The sequence below is a fragment of the Pinus tabuliformis genome, chromosome Q, assembly GCF_031772625.1.
Source record: "Pinus tabuliformis cultivar Carrire ecotype Pingquan chromosome Q, CPIR1, whole genome shotgun sequence".
Classification (NCBI taxonomy): Eukaryota; Viridiplantae; Streptophyta; class Pinopsida; order Pinales; family Pinaceae; genus Pinus; species Pinus tabuliformis.
The window spans coordinates 480,953,806-480,979,544 of NC_142296.1; the positions used below are offsets into that span (position 1 = coordinate 480,953,806).

The 25,739-nt window shown below is 40.0% G+C and overlaps 1 pseudogene; it reads left to right on the top strand.

Annotated features, from left to right (window-relative positions):
* Positions 1 to 363: 363 nt before the first annotated feature.
* LOC149220273 (purple acid phosphatase 18-like) overlaps positions 364 to 25,739 on the top strand; it is a 76,786-nt pseudogene continuing 51,410 nt past the window's right edge.

Consider the following 25,739-nt stretch of genomic DNA (forward strand, 5'->3'; position numbering starts at 1 on the left):
AATCATCAAGCCATGAATTGGATGAGCACCACAAGTGATAAGTCATGACATGGGCTTGTGGATCTTCATTAGCTTTACCATCAAATTTCGGACAGTCACCAGGAATTTTGGTTGGAACCGGAGGCCAATAAGGATTATGAAGAATAGGATCATTGGTCAATTTGGACACATCCGGTAACTCTAAAGTTGCTAAGAACGGTAATTGAGGATTGAAAGACATCTGGGGCTGCTGGTAGGATGGAGCACCAAGGTTCCAACCAGGTGGTGGTTGTCCCCATGGACTTTGTCCAGACGGATTTGGCCCCATAGTGTATTGGCCGTAGGGATTTGTATTTTTCCCCCCAGCATAAGGATTACCGAACGATGCTGCAGATGCACCATATGGTTGTTGATACATCTGCGAAGGATTCGCCTACAGTTGTTGGTAATTCTGGTATGGGGCGAACAAAGGTTGCCCTTGAGGTTGCTGGTAACCATACGGTGGCGGGACTCCAAATTGAGTTTGAGCACCAGGCTGGGTTTGATAAAAAGTTTGTGATTGAGCTCCAGCCTGCATTTGAAGACCAGATGGGTTTTGGGGTCCCGCTTGGGGCCACGGACCGGATTGAGCAGCGCCAGTAGGCTGTCCTGTAGGTTGGGCTATCTGGCCAGAAGGATAACCTTATTGATACTGAGGTTGGCCTACCTATCCAGAAGGTTGTACCTGCTGATACTGAGGTTGGCCTACCTGCTGGGATTGGAGCTATTGTTGCGCAGCTGAAGGTTGTCCTAACAGACTAGATGGCTGAGAGGGCTGGGCAGTTGGTTGGCCCAACTGTGTTTGAGGCTGACCAGCTTGCCCAGAGGGTTGAGAATACTGGACAGTAGGCTGACCAAGTGGTTGAGTAACTTGTCCAGATATTGGACTATACTGGACATTGGGTTGATTTAGATTAGCAAAGGATTGACCAGTGTGTCCAGTAGGCGAACCTTGCTGGATGCCAGGTTGGGCCTGTTGCATAGAAGGTTGACCTGGGTTACCAGTAGGTTGAGAGGTGAAAAATGGACCACCAGAGGCAAAAGGATTTCCTTGGAAGGATTGACCTTGTAGGTTTTGCTGAGGTGGTTTGTCGGGTTGTGCATACGAAGCTTGACCACCATGGAAAACGGTGGAACTCCAATCGATTGACAATGGAACTGAAACCTCAACATTCGGTTGACCCATCAAATACCCATGAGGTGGTAAATATTGATCGTATTGACCTTCAGGTGGGGAATTCAATGTAGGATCAAGACCTCCGAATAAAGATTGATTAAACATAGGAGTCGACGAAGCCACAGATACCGTTGGAGCGGTTGTGACTGAGGTAACAGATGTACTATAATTTGGTGGAGTCAAAAGCCCCGTGTTGGAAAAACTGAGTTGTGAACAAATAGAGGTCGGAAAGGGAGAAGACATAACATGGCTTATTGCTCTGTAACCTGGAGGTAGCCTCTCAGCAGTAGGAGTGCCACTGACAGGTGTAGAGACCATTGCGGTGGGATTTTCACCACCCGGCATACTGGATTCGTCAGTCGTAGTAGGGGATGTGTCTTCCATGTCGGAAGGAAATGGAGGTGGTGGAACCCGAGGAGAAGTGTATTCCCAAAAAGGGATACTGTTTTCAGAAGGTTCCCAAATAGGGTTCCAATGAAACTGATAAGTCTCGTCGCCCGGAGCACGAGAATTGAGCGGTTGTATACTTGGAACAATAGAAAGAGTTTCACTCACAACCGGTATCTCGGAAGACGAAATTGGTAAGTCCGCCAGGATGGGATTTCACAAAACCCTAGGCAATCTAATGAGACAAGACCCTACTCAGACTAATGCAAACAAAAGCTAACCGGGTAGTATGTTATCGTGGAAAATAAATTTTAAGACACTGAACTTGACCTTTTCATATTTTAAGAGTCGAGAAAAGGACAAAAAGATGACTCTAGTCTCCTTCGAATATTTAATGAGCACGAAGTGACAAGAAGCTCACTGGCACCTTTTCTTTTAGAGAGTCCGAAAAGGATCAAAAGTGACTGCTCTGGAGAACTAGGCAAGAGGTTTACCAAACAATCCGTAAAACTGCTTATACACCTTGGCAATCAGATGAAAACCAAGGACTTCCCGTACGGCAGTCAATCTTCCCAAATGCTGTGTTCAGTGCATTACGGCTTGTAAGGTGGCAGACTCGGCTTCCTATGGATAAAAGGTTTTAATCCTATAGGGGTCTCCCAATGTATACGCGGCGGTACGTGGGAGCACAATCCATACTGGCACCTATCGTTTCACCGTGGAGGAATCACCCAACCACTCGACGGTAAGCTACCAGGTTTAAAGACGTAAGAACACGTCTCTAACCTAGACCTCTAGAATGTTTGCGTTAGGTTCCAATGCATTGTTATGTTCATTCAGTTTATTTTAAAGTTTATCTTCAATTATGTTTCAGTTTTTTGGTCCTACCGTATGTGATCTCTCAAAACTTCCTAAATGCAAACTACATGCCAAAATTATGTCATTTCATTCAATGAATTCTATCTACAGGAGGGTTGAGATCTTTACACAAACAAAATGATCACTCAGCAAACAAGAAAAATCCTAATGCAGCTAATAACAAGAAATGAATTTTTTTTTTCCTTTTCTTTTTAAAAGCAACCAATAACAATAAATGCTAACTAATATGATGCAAAAGATCTTTTGTTTTTCTTTCTTTTAAGATGGCATGATGCATTTAAACAAATCTTAAGAGATATTCACAAGTATAAACAAACCAAGTTCACTCAATGAAATAGAACCAATTCTGAAACACCAAGATGAACTATCCAAGCAAGGAGAAACACGAAGACTTTTAATGAACCATGTGATCTAAGTTCAAATGAAGTCAAATAAAATCCAACAAGCTAGAAGTGAACTGCTCGAAGCACCGAATAACAAGCTTTAACAACCACTAGATATGTGCGAAAAACAACCAAAAGGTTGACTGGAAAATCAAAGAACTGGCACTTCCCACAGAAGGCTCGACATGCAAAGTCACTAGATGTTCTAGGGTTGGAATACAAAGTCGATAGAAATAAGCAAACAACTGAAGGATAAATGCACAACCAGTCAAACCAAGTTTCAACGCACTCCCAGAAGCTGCAAAAGATATAAAAAGACAAAAATCCAAGTCGAAAGAGCTTCCAACAAACACACAGGCAAAATTCACAGGGCTGGCAGGACTGTCAGCCTGCAACTTGCGCTACCAAAAGATTGGCGCGGGTTGCTGTTGGGCAACATGCGCTAACTGGCGCAACTGTCAGAGTAAAAAACGCGCCAACAAAGCTTTTCGGCTTAAAAAATAAATAACATGACCCCAGGTCGGGCCGACAGTGTTCAGATGGATCAAACAGTAAATAACAATCTCAAAACCGACCCAAAAAGCTCATTTACTCAAGCAAGCAAGAGAAAATTAACATGCAAGACAAACTCCAAATAGCTTCTCCCCAGCGGAGTCGCCAAATTGTTGGATAGGTAAATCCCCTCTACGGACAGAGGTGATCCCACTAGCCTAAAACAGAACCAGCCACAATCAATTCACACTGCTACGCAAGTTCCTAGTTGTACATCGAAGGTGAATTAAGAAGACCAACCTGGAGTCCAACGCTAATGTCAAAGCAGAGTTGAGATTCCCGCTCCCTTGCTCCAGCAGGTCACAATCCTTGCGATCCTCGCGAACGGACACCTGCACATGCAAAGGAAGAAACAGATACAAGCATAAAATCCACCAAAGTACAACTATATTTCAGTCAGAAAGGAAATAAATCAAACATCATTATAGTAGACAATGAGATTGGAACCATAACAGCAGTCGTTCATTAATGAATAATAGACGGGAAAAGTTACAACCAAGGTTCTGACGTTGAACCTCTCCTCTGGCTGGGCGAGCAGCTATGTGTGTCTTGCAATATACCTCCTCTCCGGCAGCATAACCTCTCTATGCTTCACTATCACTCACAACAAGCATAATCACAACTAGCATTACTCAAAAACTAGCTTGTCTAATGCATGAGGATAGAAATTTATAGATGGAAACTTTGTCATTTCTTGCCCATAGCTTTTAACCATTGTTCTTTCATGATGTCTTGGAGATGCTCCATGTCTTCATGGCATTTTCTCACTTACACCTGCATTTTCATGATTTTTGTATTAACATTTTGACTGTGAATTTGAAAAACAGAGTGGTGGTAGTTGCGGAAATCGTTTCTGGCTGCGGAAACTGTTTCTGGCTGCAGAAACTGCTTCCGGATGCGGAAACTGGGACATCACCCACTTAGCTAAACAAATATGGTTAGAAAAGAACTAACTGAGTGAAAATAATCCTGAAAGGAACTTTTATTAATGAAATGAAAATGAAATGAGTGGAATGGAATGAAAATGAAGCGGAGTGAAGTGAATAGGAAATGTGAATGAGATGGAGATGGAGTGGAATGGAAAATGAGGTGGAGTGAGGATGTAAAGAGAAGGAGAGGAGATTTTTTTTTTGGAAAATATAGAGTGTCAATTGTCCTTGATTTTCACTCTATATTTTCTGTATAATACTGCCAATCTATGATTGGTTTTCAGGCCTATACATATTTTTTTTTTTTTTTTTTTTTTTAACTGAAAGAATCAAAGGCTAGGCTGGTGGGGAAGAAGGATTCTTCTCCACCAGCCTTATTGCAGAATTCTCTTGGAACATCTTGACAAATTCTTCTTTTGAGAGTGGCTTATGATAAATTTTCAATCGATGGCCATTCACAATAAGAGAAATTTGAAATTCATCAATGGTCTTGATTCTTACCGCTCCATTGTTAAAGACTTTGTCAATTTCATATGGCCCAACCCAATGGGTCTGAAATTTACCTTTAAAGTCTTTGAACTTGGAATCAAACAGTAATGCCCAATCTCCCTCTTGAAACTTTCTCTCTTTGATGTATCTGTCATGCCACTTAGCTCTTTGATGTTGAACTAGATCAGTCTTTAAAATTGCTTCTTTTCTGATCTCATCTAGCTCATTCAGCTGCTCCATTCTGTGCTTTTGGGCATCTGATAGATTCATCCCCAACAGACTTCCATCTTGAAAGTCTTGATTTGAAACTCAATGGGGAGCAGGACTTCTTTCCCATAAACAAGTTCATAGGGATAATGTCCTGTTGTATTCCTCCATGTAGTTCTGTAGGCCCATAAGGCTTCAGGAAGCCTTTCTGCCCAATCTTTTCTGTGTAGATGAACAGTTTTGGTGATGATGCTCTCAAGAAATTTGTTTGTAGACTCCACTTGGCCATTTGCTTGCGGATGGTAAGGAGTAGATTTTCTGTGCTTGATTTTGTATTCTTCCATTAGCTTCTCCATCAAGTTAGATGTAAATTGACTTCCCTAATCTGTCACAATTTCTCTTGGGACACCAAAACGAGTAAAAATATCCTCAAAAAGAAATTGAACAACTGAATTTTCAGTGGCAGAAGGCAATGCTTTGGCTTCTACCCATTTAGTGACATAATCAGTGCATACCAATATATACTTTTTCTGTTTAGATGGTGGATTAATAGGTCCAATGAAATCTAAAGCCCATTTTTCAAAGGGTTCGATGAGTACCTGTGGTTGTAATGGCATTTCATTTGAAAGATTCGATCTCCCAACTCTTTGGCAGCTGTCACACCTTCTTACATATTGTTTGGCATCTTTGAAAAGGGAAGGCCAATAATATCCTAAAGAAAGGATTTTATAGGCCGTCCTTTTGTCAGCAAAGTGTCCACCGCATGGTTCATCATGACATGCCTTGAGGATGTCAGGCATTTCATCTTCCCGAACACATCTTCTGATCACACAATCTAGCCCTATTTTAAACAATTCATTAGAAATCCATGAATAACTTGAACTCTCCTGAATAATTCTTCTTTTTTCACCAGGAAATAAATGTGGAGGTAGCTTTCCTGTAACCAAATAGTTAACAATATCTGCATAGCAAGGAGTCTTAGTAGTTATTGCAAATAAATACTCGCCTGGAAACTTATCCTCTACAGGAGAATCTTCATTAGAGTTTTGGATTCTAGACAAGAAATCATCTACTGTATTTTGTTTCCCTGGTCTATCCAACATAGTAATATTGAATTCTTGTAAAAGTAAGAGCCATCTTGTAACTCTGCCATTAGTAACAAGTTTATTCATGAGATATCTAATTGCAGAATGATCAGTATGGACAAAATTTTCATAGCCTGTTATATAGTGTCTAAACTTATTGATTGCATGAACAATAGCTAAGAACTCCTTTTCAGTCACAGTATAGTTTAACTCGGTGGGAGTCAAATTTTTACTGGTGTAGTAAATGGCATAAGGAACTAAATCCTTTTGTCCCAACACAGCTCCTAGAGCTGTATCTGAAGCATCTATGGAAATATGGAAAGGAAGTTTCCAATTTGGCCCTCTCAAAATGGGTGCTTCAGATATTCTTGTTTTCAAAGTTTCAAATGCAGATTGACAATCAGGATCCCATTTGAATTCACAGTCTTTTGTAAGTAATTTGAAGAGTGGAGATGCTATTTTGGTGAAGTTTTCAATAAATCTTCTATAGTATCCAGTAAATCCAAGAAAACTTCTAACATCTTTTTGACAATTTGGAATAGGCAACTTGGAGATGACTTCAACTTTTGATCTATCAACTTTAATTCCATCCCCTGAAATATGATGTCCTAAACAATCCCTTCAGTAAACATCATAAAGCATTTTTCATGACTCAATGATAGGTTTGTTTCTTTACATCTTATAAGGAACTTTTCCAAATTCTCTAATGCCTCTTCAAACGAATTACCATAAACTGTAAAATCATCCATATAAACCTCTACACAATCATGGATTAGATCAGAAAAGATTCCTAGTACTGCCCTTTGAAATTTTGCGGGTGCATTACATAATCCAAAAGGAAGTACTCAGTAAGCAAAAGTTCCCCATGGACAGGTAAATGTGGTCTTGTCCCGATCTTCAGGTGCTACCTGAATCTGATTATAGCCACTAAAACCATCCAAAAATGAAAAATACTTTTTTCCTGCTAAAGTATCTAATACCCGATTGATAAAGGGTAAAGGAAAATGATCCTTCAAAGTTGCTTTGTTCAATTCCCTATAATCAATGCATACCCTCCATTTGCCATTATTTTTAGGTACTATAACCAAAGGAGAAACCCATCGGCTATCTGAAATTGGATAAATGAAGTTTACATTAAGTAGTTTTTGGAGCTCTTCTTTCACTATCTCCCTGAGGTTTGGATTCATCCTTCTCTGAGGTTGTCTGATTGGTCTACTATTTTCCTCAATGTAGATGTGATGAATACAAGTCTTAGGGTCAATACCTTTCATATCAGTATATTCCCATGCAAATGCAGTAGAATGTTTTTGGAAGATTTTGGTTAGTTCTTCTTCTTGTGATCCTTCCAACTTTTTGTTGATATTCAATGTTTTATCTGGAAAGATCTCAATGGCGGAACTACCAAACTCTTCCATAGAGAAAAGAGACATTTGTCTAGATGATAGATACTCAATGTTAGAATCTAATTGAAATTGTGTGTCTGTGTGGTCATATTCTGAAGATGTTTCAAAGTTTTCTAGTGTGTTCAGAATTTGACTATCTTCACTAACTTCAGAAATGGTAAAGACAGGTTGTATAGTATCCTCATCATCAACCCACTCATTTTCTCCTATTTCTGTAATTGCTTTTGCTGGAGGATACACATTGAATTTCTTTGTCGAATTACCATCAGAAATATACATATCCCCAGACCTACAACTGATGAAAGCATCAGTTGTGGCTAGCCAAGGTATTCCTAAGATGAGAGGGTGTCCTCCTAAATTACTCTTGGGAGTTAAAATCATGAAATCTACTAGATATTCCCAAGAGTATAAGGAGACCGAAATGTCTTCTAATACACCATCTGGTTTGATAATTGATCGATCTGCAAGTTGCAGTAAAGTAGGTGTAAAAAGAAGATTAGGAAGTTTCAGCTGTTCCATAGTCTGTCTACTCATAATGTTGATAGCAGCCCCTAAATCAATCAAAGTATTTGGAATTTCTACCCCATTGATATGTGTTTTGACAATTGGACTACCAGGATCTACATACTTCTGCATAGTAATTTTTCCCATCATGATATCTGCAATTTTTCCTACCAGGTGGATTCTTCTTGTATCTCTAGGTTTCCTTCCTGGTCTTTTAAGATTCAACTCCTTTATTGTTTTTGATAGAATAGGAATCTCTCTAATGGCATGTAACAAGGGAATCTTGATACAGACATTCTTCAATTCATCTAGAAAATCATAGTCAGGCAACAAGATTTGTTTTTCCACCCCTTTGTCAATTTGTACTCTTTCAGGAAAAGGTGTGGACGAAGATGCAGGTTGCTCAACTATAGGATTTGTGGGGGTTAGCTATTTTTCTTTTTCTTTCTGAGTGCTTAGGTTTTGAAGAGATGCTTCAGAACCTTTATTGGCTTCAAGAGCATCTTCCTTAGAAATGCTTTGCTTTTGGGCATCTATAGAAGGTTTATCTAAAACTCTACCAGATCTGAGTTGTACATCATTGAGAGGAACAATCATATAGGTAGGAAATTGTTGACCTTCTACCATGTAAGAATTTTGAGGGTTTTTATTATTAGGGTTTGGCAATGGCTGGGAAGGAAGTTGATTTGACTTCTGTTGGAATGGAAGCAAGAGTTGAGAATTTGGGTTCTGTTGAGAAGGTTGTTTTTGTTGTTGTTGAAATGGCAATGATAGTTGTGGATTTTGATTTGGAAGTTGTGGAGCTTGTTGGTTTTGAAAAGATGGAGGATATTGATAAAATTGAGAAAATCTCCCATAAGGATTTTGCATGCCTTGTACCCATGATTGAAAAGGATTTTGAGGTTGGGACCAAGGTTGTTGCCAAGGATTCCAATTTGGTGGGGTTTGAAAGTTCATAGAGTTGTTAAACCCTTGGTTTTGTTGCCCCTGCCAAGGTCTCCTTGCAACAAAACAGAGAGACTCAATTGTATTTGGATCTTCTTGGAAGACAGCTTTGAGCCCAGGAATTGAAGGACAATCCTTGGTCTCATGATTCTCTGAACCAATCGCACTTGTTTCTACAACTTTTGCATCCAAGGGGCATTCCCCGAGAGCATGTTTCTTTCTAAATTTTGGGCAAAAGATGGCCAAAGCTTTAGCTTCTGCTTTCTGCTTATTGTGGATCTTAAGAGTGTCTAGTTGTTCACTAAGACTTCCTAAGATATCAGTTTTGAATTCATCAAGCATATTGCCAATCTCAGCCCTACTTACTGATCCAGTTGCAGATTTGTTTGCTCTGATGAGAGAAGGATCTCTAGGCCCTTTTCTAGTTTTAGATTTTCCTCTTGAGAGATGGACACACAGCTCTGCTATATCATGAAGTGGAAGTTGAGATATGTCTCCTTTTCCCATAATGTTCAAAATATCTATCCATTCATCTCTAATGGCTTTTAATAGAAGGGCTTTCAGGGTTTCCTCATCTAAGTTACTCATTTTTGCTCTTTTCAGGTTGTATTGGAATATTTCAGGTAAATCCTCCAAGTTTTCGTCTTCTCTTTGCACCATTTTGAACACTTCATCCTTGTGATTGGTGGGAATACAATAGTCCAGGTATCTATCCAAAAATGTTTGTTTCATATCATTCCAAGTCCTAATGGATTGAGTGAGTAATCCCATGAACCATTTCAAAGTAACTCCTTTCAATGTTGAAGGAAACAGTTTGAGTTTTTGAGAGTCTTCCAAATAATCATAAGTTCGACACACGACCTCAAACTCAAATAGAAATGTTTCAGGATCCTCATTTCTTAACCCATGAAAGTTTGGGAGGACAGATGGTGAAATATTTTTCATTGTTGCTCGAGAATCCTCATCGACTATAGGAAATCCAAATGAGTTATCTCCATCCCTATTTCCCCCATTGTTACCTCTACCTCCTCCTTTATTTCCTCCTCCCCCTCCTCTACCTCTACCTCTACCAAATCCGTTAACTACCTCCTCTATCATGATAGCTTCCTTAGAGAATTTGGAGTCCTCTAGTTCTTCTACTAATGGCGAACGAGGAGGAATTTCTCCCTCTTCTTCCTCAGGTGATTCTACTTCTTCAATTACAATGTGTCTCCCTGTAGAAGGAAAGAAAGGATCTTTTCCTAATTCAAATTTGATGGATGGTGTGGAAGAGTCTACTAACTCAACTACTGCCTCTTCAATTCCAGGAATCCTAGGGCTAGGAGTGTGGGTTGGAGATGATGGAGGTGTCTCTTGTCTATTCCTTGAAGTAGATGGAGTTGTCAAAATCGAACTCTTGGCTCTAGCTAAAAACCTTCCCCTAGAATCTCTTGCTCTATGCATGTCATTTTTATTTTTCTTCAAGTCCAACTAATAATTTTCTTTCTGATCTTCTAGGTCACTCTAGGTGCAAGAAGAGAGCATACTCAAGAAACTACTAAACCAATAACTTTCTCTTTTCTGATCCTCCAGGTCACGCTAAGTGCAAGAGGAGAGCATACTTTGAGAGGTTATCAATTTTCCTTTCTTGAAAAATTTTTATTATATATTTTTTTTAAGAAATTGGCTACCTAGTTTCACTTCCCCGGCAACGACACCAAAATGTTTGGGTCAATTTAGTGGGTTCTAAATTTCTAATTAAAATGTCAATTTGGGATTCGTAAACTAATGAAGTGAGGTGTACTATATGTACAAGATAACCATTTTCTTAGTATTTTCTCGTTTTTGAGTTTTTTTAGTTTGTTTTTGGGTTTATCTTCTATGGATTCCCTAGTGTGTGATGGCGAGATTGAAAGTTAAGTATGGATGGTAATGGTGATTTCTACAGTGATTTTCCAAACTTAAAAGTTTCAAAAAGAAATCTCCATACAGACTATAATGAAATCAATTCTCAAAAGTAAATGTACCAAAACAGTGAACTAGTGACAATGGCCCAGTATCCTTACTGCTGTATGAAAAATAAAGTAAAAACTGAACTTAAAGCAACTCAAAAACTGAAAGCAAAGCAACTGAATCACACTACTTCAACCCCCGTTCTAACCCTTCACCTTTCAACTCAATCTGTCTATAGGAAGTAATCATAAACAAGATGAGTAATATGATATCTAAATTGCAGGAAATTAAATTGCATAAAAGGAAACTAAGATTTAACTACTCATTCATATTTCAACTCTTGAAAATGACATAAGTAATTCAATCTCTAACTTGGAAGAAAGCAAACTAAATCATACTACAATAAGTAATATTATGATTCCTTACTAATAGAGTCACTTGACTATAGAAATGAAATCATAAACAGATGAGTAATATGATGTCTAAGTAGCAGAAAAGTAAATAAGCAAAACGCAATTTGAAAAATGACAATGCTGGAATTGAACTCAAGAAATGAAAATCAGCAGAAAGGACAAGATGATCTCATGTCAGTAGTTATCAAAAAAAAAAAATGTAAATCTGCCCGGGCTACCTACAACAAGACCTGTAAAAGAAGCACTGATCAGCTAACAGTTATAAAAGAAAACATAAAGGAAATATGGACAGCAATGAACATCAGAACAACACAATATATATACAAACAATGATTTAAAAACAGTAAATGAAAGCAAGTAAGAAACCATACAAAGCTTTGGTGTACAGGGGCCCTCTGCAACCTCGGCCAGTCAATCACTTAGTCACAAATCATATTCAGAAAAGTTGTCTTCTCATGTATTTAAAGTGCGGTAATAAAACGAAGTGAAACACGGTACAGTGGGCTGATGACAACAATCAAAATTACATTTCAAAAGCTAACTATTCAGCGTATATCAACGCATTATTTATAAGTAAAGGTGCTGCAACTAATTCCTAGATTTTATGCTGCCAAGAGACACGTAAATCTCCTTGACCCGAGATCTAGCGTGATGGTCATCATGACAGTTGAATCCATGGAGTGGTGGCTGCTTGATTCAGTTCACGGGCTGCTCTCCAGGTGTGCCAGTACCTTCAGAAACTAAGGATCATGCCACGCAAACCTTCACGTGGGAAAAACAGAGCCGTGCCACCGCAAAACTTCTCATTTGGCCCTTCCTTTGACCATCGTTGACCACGACCATTAATGAGTGATTTGGTTGATCTGAGGGGACACACTCCATGTACACGTCACTTGCAGCTTACCCATGTGGCCGATTTCTCCATTGGACACCTGTAGCATAGCCTTTAACAAAATGCCTGCGGAAACTTGGGCTGGCTGCGGAAAGTGACAAGTTTCTGCAGCTACTTGAACAAAAATCTAAGTCAAACAACAGTCATAAACATAGTTAGGAAACCATTTCATAAGCTCTTTTTAGACTAATATGCAACGATTTGACAGCTTGGTGGATGAAGTAAATGGAAAAAAAAGGTTGAAAGGGTATATAGGGAAGTGCAGGTTTGGGACTAAACACCTTCCTCGCAGGGCTTCCTTTTAGAGTTAGCTTCTATAATGTTGCTATCTGTATGGGCTATTTGCCCATTCTCCCAGCTTCTAACCCTACTGTGCCATACAACCTTGGTACTGAGAGAGTGACTTCACCTTCACTGCGACGTGAGATTTCTTGGCTCCTCCAAGGTAAGTTGTTCAATTTAATCTTCGTGCGACTTTGCTATCATTTTTAGTTTATCTTTTCGTGGATCTAATTCTTTGTCTTTGTGCTTTTGAAGGTGCTATAGCGTAGATGGCCTCCAGCTGCGCCTAGCTTCTTCAGCAACCCTGTGTAGACAGGGTAGGGTCTTACCCTTTCATTTTTCTCTGTTTTGGATTTGATGTTGGTTGTTCTGTGCTATTTGTGAGCTTCAATAGTTAAAAAACCAAATGGGTTTTTGGCCTCCCTTGCTCTAGCTTGATGTAATTTAAATTTTGTTAAAACCCTTACAAGGTTTGGTATTTAGGCCTCTTTCGTCTTGTTGTTAGCCTGAATAGGTTGTTCGCTTATCATGGTTTCTATTGTTCCTGAGACTGTGAGGAAATAAAAATATATATGGCTATTTAATTTGTAATTTGTAAATGATATTGTTACCTGTGCTTGCTTTCCTCATTCGTCATTCAATTTATTTTGACTGTATTTGGTCCTTGCTTCTGGGTCTGTAACAACTTATTTGTCAATCTTGTTTCAACATCTAGATGGTTTCAGCTCCCTCTAAACTATCATCTTAAATATAGAATGTCTCGCACAGAGAAGAAAACAACTTTTATTTTTAAAGTATAAAAGTAACCATTACACGCTTGCTCAAAAAGAAATTTATCTTCTTGACTACTCTCTCCCTCTATATGGTAGCCCTCACTTGATGATCTGTCTCGATTTTAATACCTTGCCTATAACTCCATACAGTTGAGAAACTATCATTCAATTTTCTGGAACTAATTAACTAAATAAAGTAACTCTACTAACTAATTATTCCTAATTTATTCTATAACTTTGGAAAACAAAAATTACAAGGCTGTGTTAGCCTAACCTTCAGCCTTCAAGGATAAAATAAAAATTAAATGTTCTCATGACCAATCAAAGATAACGAATTCTCAGCTACAGTTGTAGCCCTTCAATTAGATGCCCTTGCATCAAGCTCCCAGGGTAAATTAATCTCATGGATCCTGCCCATGAGCTCTTTGATAGAGTACCCAACACCTTGAATTCATGCAGCATCTAACCAGGAACTATCCTCAATAGGACGGTTCTTCCACTTCACTAGATATTGCAAATATTCCTTTTTTGTGTCTCCCTGGCTATCTATGTGTCCAGAATCTATTCTTTTTCCAGAGGCTATGCTAAAGGCATCTGCTTAATACATGATTCTTCCTCATCCTAGGCGTCCCGTTTTCATCTTTCTAAACTGTCTTTCACATCAATAGCAACATATGGGTGAAAATATGCCACATTAAAAATTGGCGAGATTTTGATTCCCGGAGGTAACTGCAACTCCTAATCATTTGCAGAAAACTTCCGGAGGATTTTACAGGGTCTAATTTTATTCATCTTCAACTTGTTGTACTCTCCTTTAGGAAACCTTTCTTTGTGTAAGTGTGCTAGTACCAGGTCTCCTACCTCAAACTGTAGCTCCCGTCTTTTCCAATCTGCTTTCTGCTTATATTTTTGGTTGTTGTCTTGCAGCTTTTGTTTGACCTACTCATGAAGATCGTTGATTGCTTTTGCGAAATATTCACCATCAGCACTTCTGTTCTCCAACTGTCCCAAGTCCCTCAACTCAAATATCCTATGTGGGTGTATTCCATAAAGGATTTGGAAAGGGCTTCTGCCCATACTTCTGTTGGGTGAGTCGTTATAGGCAAACTCCACCTGTGCAAGCACATGATCCCACTATTTGGAATTCTCACCAACCAAACTTCTTAGTAAATTCCCTAGACTCCGGTTCACAACTTTAGTTTTCCCATCTATCTGTGGATGATAAGTTGAGCTGAAATTGAGTTTGGTGTCTAGCTTCTTCCACAATGTTCACCAGAAATGGCCTGTGAACTTCACATCCCTGTCTGAGATAATGGATTTCGGCAATCCATGTAATCTGACTATTTCTGAGAAGAACAGGTGCACTACATGCGTGGAATCACTTGTCTTCCAGCATGGAATGAAATGCGCCATCTTGGTGAAATGGTCCACCACCACCATGATGGAATCGTAACCCCGTTATGTCTTTGGTAGACCCAAAACAAAGTCCAAACTGACTGAGTCCCAAGGTCTGCTTGGAATAGGCAACGGTGTATACAACCCTGTGTTTTGACTACTTCCTTTTTCATGCTAACAAATCTTACATCTAGTTACAAATCTCTGTACATCCCTTAGCATCCTTGGCAAATAATAGAAATGACTCAATTGTTCCAAATTCTTATCGGCACCAAAATGTCCAGCCAAACCACCACTGTGTTTTTCCTGAATCAAGTTCTCCCACATAGAACACTCCGAAACACACAACTTTCCTCCTGTTAGCCTCCTGCTATGGCAGGTTAATCATCTTTCATGATCGACATTTTTACATGCCAAATATGTCATACTTTGCTTGCTGCAATGCTCCATATTTGCTACAGATGACCAGAGAAGTATCCGTGAAAGTGAGCTAATCTAAATGCTACTGCTTTGTTCCAGTCTTGATGAGTAATCCATTTTGAGCAATTTTCAAGTATGGGAATGCCAAACAGCTTAATCTTGGCTTCCCTGGGTTTCAATTTCATGTTGTAGAATATAGAGAATGAACATCTGTCCAAACAACTTAATCTTGGCAGATTTGTAGTTAGGTAGAGAAACAAGGGTGCTCAACAGCTTAATCTGAGCCCTTGGCTGAAATAAGTGTAGAAGTAGATAGGAGCACAAGCAACAAGAAAGAATGAAAAGCTGGGTATGCTAGTTCAAGTGCACCCAAACCAAAAGAAGAGAAAATGCTAGGTGAGTAGGTCGGGTAGGTAGCTTTGTGGTTGCAGAATCATGGCTTGTGATCCATTTCATATTGTCAAGTGTTATATCTATCATATCACAAGTTGAAGGTAGTTGTTCAGTTAGAGGACTTCAAGAAATGCATGTCTAACTTCCCCTTCTTCCTCTTTCCCCAAGTCACTCACTAACTTCCCCTAAAAGAGGTCAAGATCTGCTTGATACCTCTTAGATTCATCATGTTCCATATCATTTGCCTTGGTGAAGATCTGCTTCACTCAAGGAATGTCCATACTCCTTCTATAAGTCATTTTCCCTCTTAATAGCCTAAGATTCACATACTTAGCGCTTTCTTATCACTTGTCATGTTAACTACTAACACTACTATGTAGCTCCCTATCTATTTCCCCTTCCCCTACTAAAACTATGCATATAACTCCCCTATATACTTATCCTATCCCCCTGGTTGAAAAATAACCATATACATCCTCGGGAATTGCTAAGTTTATCTGAAACTTAGCAAGAACCCACATTACCCCCCTCTAACCATCTTCTCATGCATTTTGGACTCCCTCCAATGCATAAAGCCCTTCATCACTCCATAAAACCTCCCAAATGCTTTTTGACTCCTTCAAAAAGCATAAAATTCCATTCATATGTATATAAAACCATCTTTTTGCCTTGTTTTGCCTTTTCAGAGGCATAAACCCCTTTTTTGGGCCATTTAACATGCAAAAAACCATGAAAATCCCTCAAATGGCATAAAATTCTTCCTTTTTGGGCCATTGGACCCCTTCCGATGGCTCACAAACCATTTGAAATGCCAAAGGAGACCCCTCCACTTTCACCAAAGCTTCTCTTTTATCAAAAAGCCTTGCTCCGATGCAAAAAGCTCCCTTTTGGTCCCCCTCCGATGCGATATCGCTGTCGGGAGGGGGCAGTCACATGTTAAACATCATAAATATAGGCCTCCGATTGTTTATCGTCGATCGCATGTCGGCGATCGGCGATCGGGCCTCGTGCATTACATATCACATATGGCCCCGGGCCGGACCCAATTTCAAATAAAGAAAGGGCCAATAAAGCATTTCGGGTCTGGTGGCGTTTCGGCGATTTTATGTGGCCATCCCCATGCTCCCCGCCGACGCGAAATGCCGACTCAATCTTAGCCGATGCGATCGGCGAACGGCGATCGGGCCTCGTTCATTACATATCACATATGGCCCCGGGCCGGACCCGATTTCAAATAAAGAAAGGGCCAATAAAGCATTTCGGGTCCGGTGGCAATGTTGGCGATTTTATGTGGCCATCCCCATGCTCCCCGCCGACGTGAAATTCTGACTCAATCTCAGCCGTCCATCGCCCTGCCCTGATCAACGGCCCATATTTAATCGGCAATCACCCCTTGTATATGGCTCCGACCAGCGGAGCTGAAATATTATAAAGGCGTAGCTTATGAGGTTTTCGGGTCCGTAAGGGCCCCTTGTGCAGCGAAAGGAAGGCTCCCGACGAGTCGAAGCCGAAATTGTATGTAAATACAGTGTTAAGGGTTTCGGGTCCGCGGACCCGTTTCAATTGTAAATCCGCCGATATGAGGGTCCCGATGGGTCAAACCCGAAAAGCGATAAAGTGGGTCTGTAAAGGATTTCGAGTCCGCCATTTTTCGGCGATCACACAGATGCTACCCCCCGGTACCTCCAACTGCCGATATGCGATTTAGCGCCAGCCGTCGGATCGGGCCCCCAGATCAATGGCCCTGATTTAATCGCAGCACTCCCCATGTATCGCTCCGACTGGAGGAGCCAAAATAACAATAAAGCATGGTATATTAGCATTTCGGGTCCGTAAACCAAATTCTTGTAAATCCGTTGATATGACATCGCCGATGGGCCGGACGCGATTCCAAATAAAAGGAAGGGCCTATAGCATATCGGGTCCATGCAGTTTCAGCAATTGTTTATGTGCCACCCCCTGGTCCACCCCAATGTGATATTGCGATGAGATCTGGGCCGTTGGATCGGCCCACCCCGGATCCAACGGCCAAGATTTAATGATTGCTACAGTGTCCACTTAAGCGCCAAATTTTCACAATTTCGCAGTGTTTTGAGAGCATTTTCATATTATGATAAAATGGCCATTGTTTAAGGTTTGCGTACAACACTCCCGCCCGCCACAACCAATAAGGGAAATCATACATCCTTAAGCCCTTTAGGATCGCTCCAAGCCCGGTTTTGCTCCAGGGGGCCAATCTCGGCCTCGACACAGTTGGCAACACTTTTTCCTCCTATTTGCACCATTTTTCAAAAAGTTTAAGGCTAGTTTTGATCGGCCAGAGCGCCGATAGAATTCCAAAGGCCACGGGAACCTTTGCAGCAGTTAATTTTGCATTAAAAGGCAGAAAAGCGGCAATTTGACAACATAAATTGTATCAGAGGAAAGAGAAGGCTCAAGTGCATGTCAAAGAGTATCAGGAAAGCGGCAGAGAGTATAAATATTGCGGTTCAAAGCAGATGAATTCAAAATGGCCCCAGCAGATCTAGCAAAGCATCATTGAGCTGTAGTGGCTCACCAACTCACAGATTTTGGCCATTTAAGGCAACAGGACCACTTGAAGGCAGATTAAAGGATTTCAATGCAGATTTATGACAAGTACAATGGTCCCAGTCGCATTTTGGAGCAGTGTTGCTTCCTTAATTACGCAGTTATCACACAGAGGACAGCTCGTGGCTCAAGGCACTCTTTCAGTCCATTTTTGAAGCTGCAGGACCATGTGCAGCCCTAAAGAACCATTTTGATGAGGCTGCTCCCTCATGCGCAGCCGTTTTAAGTTATTTCATGCATTTATTTCCAGCATAGATTAGGATCAATGACATTGACTGCACAGATCTCTTTTGATCTGTTTTCAGAGATATTTTTGAGATATTTTTCCCCCTTGACAGTTGTTCAAGGGAAGTCTGTAGATATTTTTCTTTATATACCACCCTCTGCATAGTTTTAAGGGTTAGTTGGTTTTATGACTCCTCTAGAGACTCTCTCTGTATCTGATATGATTTCTTTAATTAAAGACTGCTTAAAGCTTGGAGGATGGACTGTTTGAAGTGTTTTTAATGGTTGAAGAGTGAATGATGAAATTCATGTGCTGCTATATGGATCAATAAGTGTTTCTCACCTCTGTTATTTCAATTTCATACATGCTCAAGTCACAGAACAAAAGATTGGTTTAGAATTTGCTTAGCTGCACTCTATGCTCAGTTTCTGTGGCTTCTTAATGTTTTCCTCTTGATTTAGGCATAACTATGAATTCCTTTATGGATCATGTTTGATCTATTTCACATATGAATGACTGTTGTTTAAGAAATCTTAGCTGCTCCTAGATAAGAGCTCATTCATATTCCCTCTGTTAAGCTGAGTGAGAGATTCTTTGTTGCCTCTCATTCCTTAGCCCTCATTCTATCCTTTTAAAACTTAAGTGTTGTTTCATGAGCAGCTACCTTGCTCCTCATTCCTCTTATGACCAAGAAAACACACCAATAGTCCTACTCCATGACTCCATGCCGAATGGTTTGAAACTTACCACACTATGTATTGCCTCTCTACTTGAAAACATCCTCCTTCCCACCAAACATAAACAAAACCCCTTGAAACTCAATAACTAGCCTAATATCATCTTCAACAAAGCTAAATCATAAAGAGAGAGCCCTCTCTGACTGCAGGTAGGCTAGGACCTGTAGTCCAAAGATTGGTTTGCGGTTACCTCGGCCGTATCCCTTTAAGGAGCTTTAGGGACAACCTGAGTGATACATTAATGGCGACTCAACTGGGGAACATCCTCAGATAATTTCACAAATCAAGTTGGAAAGCTCCACTGGGAAAGAACCATACCTTCAAAAGTTTCTTTCTAACCCATACATTCTTAGAAAATCCCCAAAAAAACAAGCCAGAAGCTGGCTCCCAGGAAGAATTCACATTATACAAGGTCAAATCCAGACCCAAATCCTACAGCTGCCTTTGAAAATCCTAATTTGATCCAAAGAAACCTCAGGAAATTAGAGCTAAATGAGGATTTTGCTAATTCTACTCCTGTGATAGTTCAGCCAAACTGTGGCCCAACCCTTGCCAAAGTTTTATTTCATTCAACCCCTAGTTCCCCTTGTTCATCATCCACGTCTCAAAGCACTCCTTCCACACCTCCATTCACTGCACATGCTACCACTACTACTCCTATTATCCCAGTTGTTCCTATTGTCCCTCTTATCCCTGTGAATATGGCTAACAGATATGCACCTTTGCAATTACCTGCTAATCCTGGAGCTATGCCTCAGGATTACCAAACTAAAATCACATATTTTGATGGCACAAGTGCCTGCACAGCCTTCAACATACAAAGAAAATGCAGGATTACTTTGAAAGCTATGAGATTGACGAGGATGGTGTGAGAATGAAGATTTTTGTCCAAAGTTTGACAGGCGATGTCAGGACTTGGTTTAGAGCACTCCCAGCTAATTCCATAGCAGACCCAGAAGCCTTATACCAGTCATTTATCAACAGATGGGAGAAAAAGAAAGATCCCTTGCACATACTAGCTGAATACGATACAATCAAAAGAGGTCCACAAGAAACAGTCTTGGACTATTGTGCAAGGTTCAATAGCGTTTATAATGCTATCCCACAAAAATTAAGGCCCCCACCTGACCTTGCCTTATATAAATTCCCTGATGGATTCGACCCAGATATGGCCTACCAGTTAAAAGAAAGAGCCCCTAACAGCCTTACAGACATGGAAAACGTGGTTGTCACTGTGGAGGCAAATTTAATTGCCAAAAGAAGTAGAGCTAGAACTGAGAGAAGAACCACCTTCAAGGAAGAGCCCTCAGCCTTAGATCAAAAGCTAGATGCTATTATAAATGGCATGCACAGGCTGGGAGAAAGAGTAGAGAGTGTTGAGAGGAAATCATCATGGGACGGGCAGCAAGCTAACACTGTCAGGAACCCGAATTTCAGGAAAAATCAAAATCCAAATGCTAGTAGGTCTAGCCCAGACCATGATATAAGACCTCCTTTTCAAGAAAACGCACCAACAGTCCTACTCCATGACTCCATGCCCAATGGTTTGAAACTTACCACACTATGCATTGCCTCTCTACTTGAAAACATCCTCCTTCCCACCAAACATAAACAAAGCCCCTTGATGTGTTTCAATACAAATGTAAAGATCTGTAAATACTCCACCCATTTTGCGTGCTTATGATTCAGCTTGTGTTGTTGCACAATGTATTGTAGCACTAAATTGTCTGAAAACAAGACAAATTCATTAGTTAATAAATAATTTCGCCCATGCTTCAATGCCTAGACGACTACATAAAATTCCTTATCACAAGACATGTACTTCTGCCTGCTATCATTCAGCTTTTCACCAAAATATGCTACCGTCTTATTCTCTTGACTGAGCATTGCATTAATGGTTGTCCCACTGGAATCACAATGAACTTGAAAACGTTTGTTGAAATCTGGTAGCTTCAAGACTCGCTGTTCAGTAATATTTTTCTTCAAAAGTTGAAAGATCTTTTTGGTAGATTCTGTCCAATAAAAATTGTGATTGTCCTTCTTAATGGTATCCACCATGGTTGCACAAATACCACTAAAATTATTAATAAATTTCCAATATAAACTCGCCAATCCATGAAAACTTCGCACATCAAATAGACCTTTAGAAGAATCCCAACTAACTATAGTTGCAATATTCTCTGGATCCATATTCAATTCATTTTCAAAGATTACAAATCCTAGATAAATCAGTTCTTTCTTGAAAAATGAACACTTTTTAAGAGTTATCAACAATTTATTTTGTTGTAATTTTTCTAGTACATACCTGACATGTCAGAAATTCTCCTTCCTGGTCTTGCTAAATATAAGTATATCATCTAGATATACGATCACAAATTTGCCTATGAATTCCTTCAACATCTCATTCATCAAGTGCATGAATGTGCTGGGATCATTACTCGGCCCAAATGGCATAACTAGCCATTCATATAAGTCTTCATTGGTCTTGAAAGTCGTCTTCCACTCATCACCTTCTTTGATCCTGATCTAGTGATAATCGCTCTTCAAGTCTATCTTTGAAAAGTATGTTGCCTCGCTTAAACAATCCATCATATCATCCATTTGAGGTAAAGGAAACCAATACATGATGGTGATTTTATTGATCGCTCTGGAATTAGTACACATTCGCCATTCTCCTCCTTTCTTGGGGACTAAAATAGTTGGAACCGCACAAGGGCTCAAACTTTCTCGAATTAATCCCTTATCCAACAAATCATGTACTTGTTATCTAATTTCCTTGCTATCCTTTGGACTCATCTGGTATGTAGCCTTGTTTGGTAAACTAGATCCCAGAATGAAATCAATGTGGTGATTGATGCTCTGCTTGGGAGGAAACTTATTAGGCAGATCGTATACAACAATATCACTAAGTTCCTACAACATCTCTTGTATCTCCACAGGTAGATCAGTAATTTCTGTATGCAAAAATACCACTCTTGGTCTTCGCATGATGGCATAGTTCACCTCATTACTTCCAACCTGTCATAGAAATTCCTTTCTGCCTATCAACAGGGTCTTAGTTCTGCTAGCTTCAGTATCTTTTCCTTCCTTCATGGGCACAAGTGTATGCTTCACTCCATCTTTAACAAACTTGTAGCAATTCTTTTCCCCGTCATGGACGACATTTCTATCATACTTCCACGGTCTGCCCAACAAAATATGGCATACGTCCATAGGCATAATATCACACATCACATTGTCCTCATACTTCCCAATGTGGGACTCCACCTCACACTGCTCATCAACGAACAACTGGTGTCCTTTCTGTAGCCAAGACACCTTATATGGAATTGGGTGTTTCAACCTCTTCAACCCCAACTTTTCCACCATCTCAGTGGCTACCAGGTTATCAATGTTTCTGCTATCGATAATCAACTTGCAGCATTATCCATGTGACTTTCACACAGTACAGAATAATGCTTTCCATTGTGTCGTGTCAGTCACTTCCTTAGCTGGTTTCAGAAGAACCTTATTCAACACCAAGGCTTCACCTATTTCAGGGGCATCCTCCACCTCTTGTGGCGGTGCCTCTGCTGCTTCAGGTTGAGCAACATATGCTCCCCTCTATCCATCTTGTTCATTTTCAGGACATTAAAAAGACTTGTGCTCCCATGTGTTACACTTGTAACACTGATAGGCATTTCCTCTGCCTCTGCCATTACCTCTTCCTCGTTGGTATGACCTTCCTCCTCTGGTGTTACCTTCCCTTTCAGTCTATCCTGAATTTTTCAAACTGCTTCCCTCTTCATTGTTGTTGCCAGTCCTACCTCTGCCAAAGGATTGTCCTTTTCCTCTATTGGAACCACGTCCTCTATTTGCATTATGCTTCCTCGCAATCTTTTCTTCTGCCTTCAAATCACATTGATATGCCTCCTCAATAGTTCTAGGAGAAAGAATGTTGATTTCATCTAGGATTTCCATCTGTAGACCATTCACAAACCTTATTGTCTTTTCAAGGGTATCTTCAACATATCCCCCCCTCCAGTTCACTTTATAAAATTCTTCAATGTATTCTCTTACAGTCATCATTCTCCATCTTAAATTTTGCATCTCTCTCTAAAGGGAAATTTGATATTAGGTAGAAATTTACTTTTCATATTTGCAATCATCCTATTCCATTTCTTGATCAAGGGATTGGTTAATCCTCTTCTTCCTGGCTACACACTGTCCCACCACTGTGTTGCATGTCCTTTCAATACAGTGACATCAAACCTGATCTTCTTGTCTTCGTTGATTTCTTCATATTCAAAATATTTATCTAGTTCACTTATCCAGTCCAACAATGCCTTTGTGGACAAATTGCCATCATAATTAGAAAGCTCTGGTTTTGGCTTGATATTAGCAAACAGAACTGATCTCAACAATTTAATCTTTGTTCCCTCTTCATCTGACCCATTCGTCGTGGCTGCGTTTTCTTCCTCACTGTCATCCCCACCTTACGAATCTCTGTGCCTTCCTACTTCCTCTGTTGCCAAACATACAATCACCGTCCTGATCTCTTCTCATAGCCCTTCATTTGCTACTCTCCTGATCGCTCTACCTCGACCTCTTCTACCTACCTCCATCTTTACTGAGAAAAAGGAAAAACCTACTCTAATACCATAATTGGTGGGACCGTGGGGCCTGAAACCTTAAGTACTCACACTTACAATATGCAATTGTATTTAAAAGCTTATTAATATAACTCTAAAGGCCTAAGCCTTATAAAATCATTTCCAATGTGACCTTGCACTCAGAACCGAAGGCTCAAGTTACAATTCAAAAACTCATTGATGAAAATTAGACTCAATGTTGGTATTCGTGCTACTCCATTGAGGCTATGGGGATAGGGTTTCGTCCTTGTGTCTATGCTCTGCTCTTTGGTTTCAAGAATGAAAAATAGCTTGTGGCTGCAACTCATGGGGCTCCCTACTTTACTTTTATCAACCCAGTAGTTCGTAACAAACTTGGAAGCGACGATGCTATATGCATAAGTACTAGCTCTTACTGCAGGTTGTCACTTGATCAGCTGGCACAAGTTCGCTAGGAGCTTAAGCCAACTTCTATGAGTTCCCAGAAGAAGCTTTTAACTATGATGGAAGAAAGCTAACTCAAAATAGGCTAGTCTACTTGCAGAAAGAAGATGAAATCCTAAAGGAAACACAAACCCTAGCCAACCCTAGTTTTACCCACTAACCCTACTTTTACAAGAAAAGAGATGGAAACTACTGAAATATATACCATTGACTATTGGAAAGGTAAAATTCAAGTATTCAAGCTACTTCTGAAGGAAAATGAGAAGAAATCATCTTTTTGTACTGTTGAGCAATTTTATGCAGAATTATTATGCTTTTGTTTTAACTATTTGTGACTGTGCAGAGGTTTGGTGGTGAAGGATGATGGAGTTGGCATTTTCACGATGTGTGGAAGGTGTGGACAGGTCCTAAGAAGTCCCTAGTACCCTTCTGGAGACTTCCATTGCGACCAGACTTCGAAAAATCACTTGCATGAACTTCTACATGAGGTTGTAGGGGATCTATAGGAGGTTTTACAGGAGGAGGCCGAAAGTGGTTTTTGGAGGTTTGAAAGTGGAAAATTGGTGGGATAAGGGAGATGAAAGCTGGATGGAGATGTTAAGGGGTCCAGGACTTTGTAAATGAAGATCAGGAATGAAGGAGATGGTTGGATTTGCTCAAAGGTCAAGAAAGCAATTTTGCACAAAAACACAGAAATTAGGGCAGTTTGGGAAAGTATGGAAAATGAGTGGGGGAATCTTGGGAGATGAACTGGAGCAGGTTGTGTGATGGGAGAATGATAAGCTTGAGTGTTCTATGAGTGAGCTGCACACTTACTTTTCAAAACTGTCCCAAGCAAGAACTAAAAAAACAAAGTTTTGCCTATTTTAACCTACTTCTGACCTAAAAACTAGAAAAGTGTTGAATAGAACTTTATGGACAAGAAGTTATGAAAGAAAGACACGGAAACTAAACAAGAAAGGACCTAATCATGTGAGCCCAACTGATATCAACTTCTCTAACTCGAAATCTCACACTAGCAATTGCATTGGAAAGCAAAAACAATGTTTTGGTGGCAGCAAGAGTGACTTGATCTCAAATCATGGTCCCAAGGAGGGAGAAAGGAGATCAAGGCCTGCTTGGTAGCCTTTTTGTGGATCTTTTTATGTTATTGTAGCAAAATATCTAATCAACCTAAAGCAAGAACAACTATTGTAATCATCAAAAGCAACCTAAGTAGCAAAGCAAGATTTAACCTAAACAACAGAAATTATTTCATGAATGCAAGAAAAACCATATAAATACACAAAGGAGTTGTTGGGAACTTGGTTTGGGCCTAAACCTAAGAGCTACAGCCCCCTAGGAAAGATCAGTTCTGGTTCAAAGCTGGATTCATCTTCATTGATCAAAAAGTAATAGTTACATCACAAAACTGTTTGCAAAAAGAGCTCGAAAATGAGCTGAGTACAATGCTGCACTAAAGTGCGAAAATAGACTATCAAATGGATAACCTACTGAAGCTTGAAGCCTTCTTATTTATACAAGTGAGGACTGCCAACAATCCTCCTAAACTTTAGGAACTCAACTACTTAAAACTGCAGATAACAACAAGTTCACTAGACCTGCTCGGCTGCCCCTTGGAACCATCATTTGTGGGTTGTTGTACTTCGAGATGTTGATGGAGAACTTGAGGAAG